The sequence below is a fragment of the Pygoscelis adeliae genome, unplaced genomic scaffold, assembly GCF_000699105.1.
Source record: "Pygoscelis adeliae isolate BGI_AS28 unplaced genomic scaffold, ASM69910v1 Scaffold673, whole genome shotgun sequence".
NCBI classification, from domain to species: Eukaryota; Metazoa; Chordata; class Aves; order Sphenisciformes; family Spheniscidae; genus Pygoscelis; species Pygoscelis adeliae.
Genome location: NW_008824383.1, coordinates 149,675 through 161,363, shown reverse-complemented (window position 1 = coordinate 161,363; position 11,689 = coordinate 149,675).

Below are 11,689 nucleotides of genomic sequence, written 5' to 3'. Positions count from 1 at the left end.
CCCCGGAGGAACCACCAGCAGGGCAGCTGCGTGCGAGCCAGCAGCTCCCCCCGACAGGCTACCTGCTCTGCTGCAGGATGTGCAGAAACTTGTATTCTCCAGACTACTCTGCTGTATAGGGCAATGTTCTCATCCCCCCCCTTCCCACTTATTCACGGGGAACAAAGCCAGAGTGTGAAGTAACACAGGTCTCATGAGTCATGTATAGTCCAGTCTTCGGGTGCGCCCAGAAGCAAATGCTCCAACGGTAGGAAAAGTGAAATTCTGTCTCGCCTACCACAGCTCACACATCTCTAGATTCATTAAAAAACTGTAGCAGTCCCTTGGCTGGAGCAGCACCGTCTGTGCTCCAGATCACACTGGTCTCCAACAAGTGCTCAAAAGCCACAGGTGGCAGGATCCAAACCAGCCAGAGATAACAGATTTCAGTAGAAAATTCAGACTTTAAAATTACTCACAGTCTTGGTTCCCTTCCCTCAAGTCAGCCAGGGATCATTTCCTGATTTTTGTTTCTCTGTAGATGGACTCTTGGCCACCCCTGGAACAGCAAACACCAGCTAAGCACGGTGCAACACCAGCCCAGCAACGGGGTGTGCGACTGATGAGGAACAGGAGTCTAGCTGCAGTGTAAGTGGTCAAGGCCAACACCTTCAGGAAGCAGACACCATTTTAGGTTCTTTAAATTGTGGGCTCTTGGCATGTCTTTGTCTGAAGACAGTTACCCAAACCCATCAAACTCAGTGAAAAATAGAGGTCCCCTCAACGCAGCTGCTATCTTTCACTATTTTTGTTTTGATGCCTGTGAGAAATGAGCCGGTTAACAGCTAGGGGAGAGCTGGGGAGAAGGTTTTGGAGGAACTGGAGGCACTAAACAACCTATACAGTGCTGATTGCCTTCACCCCAGCTGGGCATCAGTGCAGAGTAGCTGTGTGCTCATGTGAGGGCATAGGGATGGAACAATTTCACAAGAGTCCTGAAAAGCCTCTTTGGCCACACCACAGAGTTTTCCTCAAAGAGCTGTACGTTCAACAAGGTGAGTCTCTCTCTCTCAGGAATCATTTTTTCCCCCCTCAGATGAAGGCTCATAAAACTCAGCCCTGGCCATTTCAGCATAAAGCTTACCAGCAGCTGATAGACACCCACAGAGCAATACAGGTGGACGCTCCTGTCTTTGCTTGTCACCACAGCATTTCCTTACAAGAGGAGGTTTTTGGTAGGATATTAGTTGAACATAACTACCCCCACCAGTTCCCACAGTCCTGCCCTTTGGTTCCCTATATCCCTGCTGCATTGCCCTGTCGGCTGTGGCAGAACAGTCGTTGCACGTGGCCAAGCTACGAGCTCAGCTCTAAGAAGTGACACAGCTGAAGCACTTGTTAAAGCCTAGTCAGGACAACTGAACTGGTTTTCTTCCAAAGTGAGAAATTTCTTAAATTTTCTGCATGAAAATGAATCCAGTTGAAACTACTTTAATGTGCAGCCCTGAGAAAAGCCTCTGATTATTAATAAGGCCTATTAGCACAATGGAAGTTGGACTAAGTTAAAGCGGTAGAGCAGCATTGGATAACTGCAGGAGGAGGATCAATCGGTGTGTCAAGGACCTGGATCACAGCCTGAAGGAGGGGAACATGTATTGCAGATCCAAGAGTACGTCAACTTTAAATTTTCTTTCATTGCTTTGATGCTATGTTTTTATAGAAGACCTACACACTTGTAAATTGAGCTTGCTAGATTGCAGCAGCATACTGCAGAAATAAGTAATCTCTCTGAAGAATCCTTCTGTGGCCTCTCCCTGTGATCCTTCAAGACAAGCAGTTCTTTCCAAATTCTGTAATTTTCCCAAACTATTTAAGTTGTAGCCATATGTTGCCGAATATGGAAGCTATGCCTGGATGTCTCAGACCTGTGATGCACTGTGCACGCATTATACTTAATGCACCAGAAGTTATGTTCTGGTTTCTTTTTTAATGAGTAAATAACTGGGTCAGTTCTTATCATGCTGAACAAATGCATCTCATCTTACAACTTTGGAAACTCTCTCATCTCTTAGTTTTGATCAGCCATCTATGTTTTTTTAATGCTGAAAAAATAGGAACTTTTATTTTTTTCCACCCTACATTCTATAAGCTGAGAGACTGCGGTAAGGCACCAGTCACAGAATTTTATTTTAAAAAGAAATTAAAATTATCCATAAAATACAAGGAGTTCAGAGCTTGTTAAGTGTGGAATATGGTGGCGAACTGAGCTTTTACTGTTTTCTTCTTTGCAGGAAGAATCCACAGCACAAGCTAGAATACAAGCACACTGCACCTCGAGATAAGCCAAGTTGTTTAATAGAGCTCAAAGCGGGGGGAAAAACCCGGCCCCAACACAGCAATGGATAAAAAGAAAAGGGAATAAAATGCTTTCAGCTACTGCAAGTGAAGAACACTGTATTTGCAGCTTGCTATGTACTACACCGTGCTCTTGCTTTTCTTATGCTTGAGGTCTTGCCCTCGTCTGTGATAAGGTTGCTTGGCCACTGAAAACTTGCACTCACTTTGTCAAATGTTTTTCAGCTGAAGTGAGACACAATTGATGTGGTTGGTATGCTCCTCTATCTTCCATATTGAAAAAAGTGCTGTATGGCAAGTGGATATTTTCAGGAGTTTAGTAGGTTTTATTGAGAATTAAACATGGTATAGTGTGGTATTACTGGATCTCTGTATTCTGCTTGCCCCATACAGAGCTGGAGTATTACAATGAAAATGGGGAATATATTTAGGCATTACTGCAGTGTTTCTCAGCATTTCAAATGGATACCGCAGTAAATTATTTCCATAGCTTTTCTCCCATCCCCATAGCAAACTGCGCGCACAGAAATGTCTTATGTTTTAACTGCATAGATTTAGATCTTAAGACTTCATACTTAATTTTTATTCTTATTTTTCTTTTGATAGGAAATCCTCAGGTAACATACAATTTTAAAGCCTTGGGATGCTCTAAAACAAACATTGCATGCATGCCTATCATCTTGATGACCATCTCATCTGGTCAGCTTTATCATAGCAGATTGGTACGCTGGTGTGTCAAAGGCATACTGCTAATGTCAGTGGCAGGAATGTTTTTCAGAGAAGGTGTACGAGTTGGTTGTAGTGCAATCGTGGGCAGGAAGCGCAAACTCATAAGAAGCCTGAGGAAGGGAGCAGGACTTTCGTAGCCAAGGCCCCTGGAAATGATTCAGGCCGGGGGGGTGTTAGTGAACTTGGGTTTAGGAATAAGATAGTAGTTAGTGTACTTATCAGCATAGTATTTGCGTATTGAGCTAGGAAGAACAGGGTGACTCGTCCTGCGGCATACTCTGTGTGGAAGCCTGGTAGTAGCTTGGATTCACCTTCCGAATAGGCTCCTTAATGAATAGTTTTAGTCCATTTTCTACTGGCTGTCATAATCTGAAAGGGCCTACAATGTTCAGGCCTTTTGGGGCTTGTACGTAACTTAGGATTTTTCATTCTACAGCAAGTTAAGAAGGCTACAGCAATCAGAACAGGGAGAGCATAGGATAGGGATGTGGTAAGGTATTTTAAAGTAGAGAGTCAGGTCATGACTAGGTGTGGTGGGGAAAGAGGGGAGCTACGGAGAGGGTTCGAACCTCTGGGTAAAGGGCTTAAGCCTTTTGCTTTTGCTGAGCTCTGCCGTGCTAGCAGTCCTTTTCTAGGACAGGGGATGGTATGGGTGGTCTCTTGGTAGTTTAGTTGAGTTCGTTACTTAGAGGGAGGCATGCTTGTACTGCTGGTCTCACTTTTCCAGTCCTTTTGTACTAGGGAAAGTTCATCATGGATAGAAACCGACCTGGACTGCACCGGTCTGAGCTCAGCTCATGTAGGACTCGTAATCGTTGGACAAACCAACCCGTAATAGCAGCTGCACTTTTAGGATGTCCTGGTCCAACATTGATGTCATAAACGTCCTTGTCCACATGGGCTCCTGGAGGAGACAGCGCTGTTATGGCTGAGTAGTTTGGTCTATTGGTCCACTATATTGGGTCTGGTCACTATTAGTACTTTGAGGGGTTGCTCGTGGTTAAGAGGTGTGGTGTTATTTTTGGCAGATTTGTTTTTCTCCACGGTCGCTCCAACTGATGTGGGGGTGGGGGTGGGGACAGTGAACTCAGTGGGCTTGAGCTTGTGTGTAGTGGCTGCTGATTTTTTAGGTTCCACAGTGTCTTCTCACTTTATCTATATATTCCTGCTTTTGCACGGGAAGATCATGGTCACTGATTATGTGTAAGAGACGGTTAGGGCAGGCATCACCTTCAATACTTGGTCAGCTGAAGGCTACGTTTTTGGTAAACAGTCGGGCCTTGAGTTTGCTTAGTTCCTTTTGCAGATTTTAACCTTTATGATAGATACTCCTGAATTGGGCTAACAGGGTGGGTTTAATACCTAATCCTGTTAATACTGAGATGTTAGTTGTAATCTGTTAATAATGTAATGATGTAAGCTTGCACTTGAGAGGGAGAGGCCCCTAGTTACTCACCTTAGCGTTAATTCTCCTATTATTGTTGGTTGGCCTGTTGGTGATAAGGGAGTCAGTATTGGGTTTGGATTTTTAGGTGTGGAGCTCTGAAGCACCCGTTGGTGACTGCTTAAAGGCCTACAGTGTGGGGAATAAGAGGTGAGTAGTTATCTGCTAGGGGAGATTGTGTTCTTTTTTTAAAGGAGCTGTATCCCCTTTAAATTGCTCATGATTTACTACAGGGGGGCTAGATTGAATGTCTGTGGAGGAAAATCAAGAGAGAACTTAGACTCATTTCACAGGCAACCAGCTTGGTTGGCTTTCCACCTCTACTAACAAACCATACCATTCGTTTGCAACAGAGTCGAGTTTGCTCAGGGATAGCTGCTTGTAAGCAGCTCGCTTGGGTTTTGGGATGACAAGCTTAAATTCATTTTGCTTTGGTGTTCTTGCTAAATCATGATGCCAGATGTACGAGGGTTTATCTTTGCTATTTATTGCTGGAATTTTTATTACTACGTCATTTTTCCCTTACAGTACAAATCTCTATTGGGTCTTTTCTATTGCCTATACTAAGTGGAAAGAATGCTTTAGTTTGGTGATCGTTTCTAGTTGTGGTTTGGCTGGGCTGCAGCTGGCCTTCAAGAGAATCTAGTGGGTAGCAGATATCTTGCAGATGTAACCTGAAGGCTTTCAGCTTATAGTTACGTCTTGGTGTGCTAAGTGCACTGTCTGGTACACTTACCTTGTTACAGCTTACCTCGTCTTCTGCAGAGAGGCGCATTAGCTACAGGGGTTTGTAGCTTGTGAGGAGGATGGCAGGCAGTATGTAGAGACCCCAGACCCAACTTCAAGGGGGTCTCTGTTGTCCTGCTTTACTGCTAATACTTCTAGGGATGATTCAAATCTGTTTTTGTAAGTTTTCTATTTTAGAAAATGTAATCCATTTCTTCTGTCTCATAAGCTGTACCTTGTTAGTGGGGTCAAGTGTGTTATTTTCACTGTTAGGCTCTAAGGGGAGGTGAGCTGGCGACAGTGGTATGTAGTCTGTCTTGGCAATGGGTGGTTGGCGGATCATGGCTTAGCAATTCTAGAACAGGCTTGTCTATGTGGGTTTGGAGCACAGCCAAGTCCTTAGAGTTTTAAGCTTTTGTGCTCCTAGTTCTCAGGCAGATACTTTGGTAAAGTATCAAGATTTGGGGCTGGGCATAGTGGCATATCTAGTCGCAGTGCGTGTCTCAGCTTTCGTGGGGTTTAATCAATCGTGGATGCCAAGATCATCTTGAGGGTGGCTTTAGGTGCATCTTAGCCTTATGACAGCTCAGTTACATTTTGATCTTCGTTGCCTTGATAATATGTTACCACTCTTTACACCGTATTACAGTTAATTTGGGTCTCGTGTGTGACTATGGCAGCTGGAAGAAGATTTATCAATCCTAGGTGTTGTTATAAGTCAAGTTTACACTTATTGCTTAATGTTAGTTACTGCTGAGTAGCCATGGGGTGTAGCTAAGCAAGGTGTCTTGGGCTACAACTTGGGTGTGCCTGGTGCCCGGTCCTTTTTCCTTAACAAGGCGATCAAGGGAATTTACACTGCGTTGCAAATACTTTGCCGTATATGTCTAGGAATCATTAACGGTAAAGTTAGGACTATGTCTTTTGTCCTTGGCTGCATGTGGTGACAATCTTGGTAGCTTCAGTGCATGGACATTCAGTGCTACAAGAACAATTGTTTGTTTGTTTGTTGTTTGCTTTTGTTGTTTGTTTTTTGCTTGCTTGTTGTTTGTTTCTTGTTTGTTTTTATGTTGTTTGTTGGTTGGGGTTTTTTGCTGTTTGTTGTTTGTGCATGTGTAGGGCAGGTTCTTTAAGTTGTGGTGCATTGTGTATGTTTGTGTATAAAATGTGTCTTTAATTTATTAATACGATTCCAGTGCTCATGATATGTACAAAAAAAAAAGTGTAAATAAAATGTGTGTTAACAACGCAGTGAATATTTGGTTGAAAGTAACTGGTGGTGTTTAGGATTTTAGAGGAAGTGGGAAAGTAAGAAATTAGGTACTGCCAGCATTCACTAAATAGCAGTGTAAGTAAGACTGCATGGGCACACCATAACGAAAGGTGCATCACTGTTAAGGTGATTCACCATACACTCCAACCATCTCATTAAGTTATCCCTGAGGACCAAAATGAGGCCACAAAGACTAGTATGCTCAGTCTTAGATTGATCTCACCAGAGCCAGGTCCAAAATAGAAGAACCTCCAGCGTGGGCTGCTACACAAAAGGGGCCAGGACTGAAAGCTGTAGGCAGCCGTCAACTTCCCTTTGCAGCCCTTCACTGCCCACCAACACTGGGACTCTGCGCTTGCTGTGCCACCTAATCTTGAACCTCTCCAGCTCCCCGCTCCAAAACAGAATGCCGTCGACCAGGGCTACGGCTCCGAAGTGGCCAGGACTGTAAGCACTTGGTGTTCCTCCACTTCTGCGTCAAGATTACATGCTACAGTGGCTGCCTATGGATTAGACACAGTAGTGGAGAAGACAGAAAGCTCTTTGTGTCCCCACAGAGTCCCTTCATAGCGCCTTCTCTGAGGGGAGACCTCATCGCTCTCTACAACTACCTGAAAGGAGGTTGTAGCGAGGTGGGTGTCGGTCTCTTCTCCCAAGTAACTGGCGATAGGACGAGAGGAAATGGCCTCAAGTTGCGCCAGGGGAGGTTTAGATTGGATGTGAGGAAAAATTTCTTTACTGAAAGAGTGGTTAAACATTGGAACAGGCTGCCCAGGGAAGTGGTTGAGTCACCATCCCTGGAGGTATTTAAAAGATGGGTAGATGAGGTGCTTAGGGACATGGTTTAGTGGGCATGGTGGTGAACTCCTTTTCTTCTTATAAATGCCTCAATAGAATCCACGCCGCCTATTATTACACCTTCCAAGTTTAAGTTGCATGTTCCATAAATAAAGTGTTTAATTGATCGCCTGGTGGTGTTTCACCTTACTTTAGCCCAAGGGAATCATGAAACCGCTACGACCCCCTGAGTCACCCAGTCTGGGTCATAACACAGGGCTTCCGCTCCAAAGTGGCCAGGTCTTTAACCTGTTGGTGATCCTCAACTTCTTGTTCAAGACTACATGGTACAGGGGATGCCTGGAGATTGGACATTGGAATGGCCAGGAGTGAAAGCTAATCGCAGAGATCCCCTTACTAGCTCGTTCATAGTTCCACCAAAACTGCACTCTGGCTTTAAATCTACCACCTAATCTTGAACCTCGCCAGCTCCCCGCTCTACACTGGAATGCCGCCGACCAGGGCTTCCGCTCTGAAGTGGCCAGGTCTTTAACCTGTTGGTGATCCTCCACTTCTGATTCGAGATTACATGCTAACAAAGGCTGCCTGGAGCTGAAACACAGAAGTGGAGATGTCGGAAAGCTCTTTGTGTACCGCAGAGTCCCTTAATAGCTCCTTAACACTTCGACCAACCCTGCCGCTCTGCGTTTTTTGTTTTAACACATAATCTTGAACCTCTCCATCTCCCTGCTGCAAACCAGAATGCTGCTGACCAGGGCTACTGCTCCAAAGTGGCCAGGACTGTAAGCTGTTGGTGGACCTTAGTTTACACTTTTGAACCATCGCCCTGGCTAGGTTGATACAGTAGATATGCTATAGAGACTTATGTGATAGAGCAAGCGCAGATCTCCAGTGTTGGTAGGGCTGCCAAGGAAAATTTAAACTTACAAAAAACTAAATTTAGAAAAGTAGAAACCGAACCTAGGCAGAAGAACTCAAAATTCTCCATGCTTCCTCTATATTATTTTCTAGTAGGGTCAGCTAAAAAACTATCATCAGGCTCATTCCCTGAAAATGGTGGTTTAACCCCTTCCTCTACTGATGAATCCACACGCAAAATGAATCTCCTCCCTAAGCTTACTCCTAGGAAAAACAATTACAATTTCAAGCAACCACTGAATCATAGCCTGAACAGACTAGAAATTAACACCCTCGCTATCATTCCCCTATTCTCCAAATCCCACCACCCACAAGTCACTGAAGATGCAAATACTTCCTAGTACAAGCAGCTGCCTCACCATAAGGTGTCTTTTCAAGCATAACCAATGCTTGAGGCACAGGCCGATGAGGTGCTACCCAAGCCACCCAGCATCCTGCATCCTACTGACAATAGCAATTGCATCAAACAAGTACTAGTCCTATTCCATTTCTGACTCCCAGAAGTACTGCAAGGCTCATCCCTAATCACTGCTCTACTACTAACAATAATAATTAAATCCGCCCCCCCCATCACTATTCTCTTCCTAGCTCACTCAACCCAACACTATTAACCACCATAGCCATTGCCTCAGCAGCCTTAGGAGGCTGCACAGGACTAAACCAAAGACAGATTCAAAAAATCTTAGCCTTCTCATCCACTTAGGCTGAATAACCATTATTATTATTATCTACAGCCCCAAACTCCCCCCTACTAACGCTCTACTTTTACTGGCTGATAACTGCCACAATATGCCTCGCCCGCAACACAACCAGAGTTCTAAAAGCATCAATGATAATAATCTCATGAACAAAAAAAACCCAAACCCATAAACATACTGACTATAACCTTAATATTAGTCTTACTTTTCCTAGCAGGACTTCCTCCACTAACAGATTTTCTGCCTGAATGACTTATCATTGAAGAACTTACTAAACAAGAAATGACCACAACAACCACAATCATTACCATACTTTCACTACTAGGATTGTTCTTCTACTTTTGCCTTGCATACTACTCAACAATCACACTTCCACCATAGTCCACAAAAAAACCCCCCAAAACCTAACTGTAAATCTAAGCCTACTACTAACGAAAATCCTGACCAACAAAGACCCTAACCCTTGCCATAATGACTGTAACCCCTAAACCCTAATGCTAAACTTAAAGATAACGAAATTCCAACCCTATCCCTAAGCATAACTGTAACATTAACCCTAATGACTGTATCCATTTAAACCTAACGCTAACGCCTAAACCTTAACTCCAAATGAAACTATAACCCTAAACCCTCATCTTAAACCTAACCCTAACTCTTACCTAAACCTAAACTTAACCCTAATGACCATAGCCCTACCAATCGTAACCCTAACACCTAACCCTAAACCTAGGTTGCGAGTGTCTATTTTGGACCTAGCTCTGTCTAGGATTAGTATCCGAGTGAGGGTGAGAGATAACGCAAACACTAAACCTATCTCTAACCCTAACCCTGACGACCCTTAAACTAAACCATACATGAAGGGACTACAAAGGGAAGGTGAGGGCTTACAAAAGCTATCAGTCCTGGCCACTTTCAGTGTGAGGCCTGACAGGTGTCCATTTTTGACCTGAGCTTTAGCTAGGGTTAGTATCTGGATGAGGGTGATGGATAACTGTAACCCCATCCCAAACCATAAGATTAATCCTTACCAGTAAACCTCACTCTAACCCCTAACTCTAATGCTAATCCTGATGGCCATAACCCTAAACCTAAAGTCCCTAAGCCAAACCCTAAAGCTAATAGCGCCCTAACCTTAACCCTAATTGCAACCTAACCCTTACACTAATCCTAACCCTAATCTGAATTGTAAACTTATTCCTAACCCCAATTTCCTTGCCAAGGGAGGCGGCATTTTTGATATCCTAAGTGCCCCGCCAGTACAATAGTGCTGGGCATGGCATTTTCTGGGAGGGTCCCTGAGCCCTGCTTGTACAATGGGCCAGGGCACACTGCTTTGCGTGTGGCTATGTGCCTCGCCAGTATCCTTGGGACCGTGATCCCTGAGGCTTGCAGTATCCCGGGACTAAGAGGCACGATCTGCTCGGCAGGCATCCCCCCAGCCCCACCAACATGCGGTTGGACACGATCCTGGTTGCTTCGGTGCCTGGGATTATGTAACACAGGGATCCTCTGTGCAGGGATCCCTGAAGGACCATTTTGGTGATCTCTTAGGAGTGGCTTGTTAAAGTCTTGCCAAGCCTTTTGAGTTTCTTCAGCCAGGAGAACACACTATTGAGAATGTCTTTTGATCCTGGCTTCCTGATCTGCAGGGCAATACCGACTAATATGTGAGTAACACTCAGCTTGACAATACCGGTAGATCTTTACTTGAATTTCCTTTCTAACCCGTGCTAGAAATTCCCTCATGGGGTAGATATTTGCTTTTTATGGTAAGGCACTAATGAGCTTCTCGTGGGGAATGTCCCATACCATTCACTCCAGTTGTTACTAATTTTGTCCTTTTCAAAGTTGGCAATTTCATGGCCCTGACGCAGCAACCTAGTCCAATGCAAAAATTCTTCCTTCCTCCAGTCACTAGGTCTCAGAAAGGTGACATTTGGAGCGGAATTCTTCCATTCCAAGACTAGGGTCTCACCACAAACTGCTTCTGGAATCACTATGACTGCTTTTGGGTCCCAAATTGATGGAACTTTCACTTCCCTTCTTCCTGGAGCAATACACAACTTTCTAAATTAATTCTCAATACCTTCTTGATGAACTATCAGTTTTATAGTGTTGTCAGAGGAGTTGGTGATTTGGTGCAGTCGATATGCAGTTCCGTAGCTTTCCCAAGGACTGAGCTGAGGCTGACTGGGCTTGTTTCCTGGATTGTCCTTCTTGACAATGGATATACTGTCTGCCTTTTTCCAGTCACTGGGAGCAACCCCTGATTGCCATGACCTTTTAAGAATGATGAAGAGTGGCCTCATGGCATCTGCCAGCTCTTTCAGTACTCTCAGATGCATGCCATCTGGTACCATCGACTTATATGTGTCTAATGGACTTGTGTGGTCCCTAATTCTATCATCTTCCGCTACTGTGGGTGCTGCTTCACTCCTACAGACTCTGCTAGCAGGCTTGGGGACCTGGGAGGCCTGAGGGCAAATCTTACCAGGGAAAAGTGAGCTTTGACTTTCATAACTCCCTTCCTACGCGCGTGGGCAATGTCTTTGTAAACCTCACAGGTAATCTGCCCATGCTTCCACCTTCTGTGTGTCAGGTGAAGCCAAATCTGATAGCCCAACATGAGGCTGCTGCAGCCCCATGGCCCCAAGTCCAACCGGTAGTGAGGCTAAGCACGTATTCTGTGTAGGCACACAGACAAGTAAAAAACGCGAGTATAAATAATACACAGCCAGCCATGCAGATCAACACAGACAGAAACACTCC